At 43.6% G+C, this 1061-nt stretch overlaps 1 protein-coding gene across 1 annotated transcript in view; it reads right to left on the reverse strand.

Annotated features, from left to right (window-relative positions):
- Positions 1–1061, reverse strand: part of LOC101857476 (filamin-A) — a gene marked incomplete in the record, with an annotated part of 86559 nt that overhangs the window by 15713 nt on the left and 69785 nt on the right.

Raw genomic sequence — 1061 nt, forward strand, 5'->3', positions numbered from 1 at the left:
ATAAATAATAATAATATTAATTGAAATAATAGTGATAACAGTAATAATAGTAATTATAATAGTAATAAAAATAGGATATTGTAATAATGATGCCACTGCTATAATAGCACCTACTTTCTGGTGGCTCAAGGAGTTTTACAACAAAATGAGATTTAAATGAACATTTCATGCGAACTGGTCCATTCAATGTAGAACAAGTCTTTCAAATACATAATATCATAAACCCGTATTCTGACGAAGAGCATGCCCAACAAGAGACTCACTACTGTGTCTAATGACGACATGTGCCGTGCGAAGAAGAATCAAATTAGTTTGTAAAATGGGATGTAAATAAAAGTGCGTTGAGACCAGATTCAAATGCGGTCAAAGTAGACTTCTCTTAAAGGCAGTGAGATGAAATTCCACACTGAGGGAGCAGTTGTCGAAAGAGCTATTTCTCCTTTTTTTTGGGGGGGGTAATTTTTTTGTTAGTTTTAGTTTTAGTAGAGGTTTTACGGCACTTGCAACTGCATAAGGTCACATGAGCGCCAGAAGTATAGATGTGTTACCATAGAGCCCACTAGGGCTGGATCGGGCCGATCGCCCGGCTCGATCGCCTGAAACTGAAAACAAACACGTTTGTTTTTGAGGCGATCGAGTCGGGCGATCGGCCCCATCGGCCGATCCCGTCCGTAGTGGTCACCCCGTAAAAACATAAAAAGAATGGGAGATACGGGCGACAGGTGTTTCATAGGAAAGAAGAAGCAAACCACAGCAGAGCACCCGCCAACCAACTACTTTTAGTTTTACAAGGCACAGTCACGCAACAAACGCAAACCCTTTCTTCCCACTACTACGAGTTTACTCACAGCCAGGCCCTTGTCCTTGAGCGAGTGAACTGTGACCTGTCTGGCGACTCCGCTGTCGGGGGCAACATTGACCATGAAGGGGGAGCCGGGGATGTGCTTGTCGTTGAACTTGAGATGGACACCGTAGATACCTGAGATGAGACGATCGGGGTGTTCTTTGGAGGTACTTGCTTACACACACACACACACACACACACACACACACACACAGGT

Source organism: Aplysia californica, unplaced genomic scaffold (genome assembly GCF_000002075.1).
Source record: "Aplysia californica isolate F4 #8 unplaced genomic scaffold, AplCal3.0 scaffold00095, whole genome shotgun sequence".
Lineage (NCBI taxonomy): Eukaryota > Metazoa > Mollusca > Gastropoda > Aplysiida > Aplysiidae > Aplysia > Aplysia californica.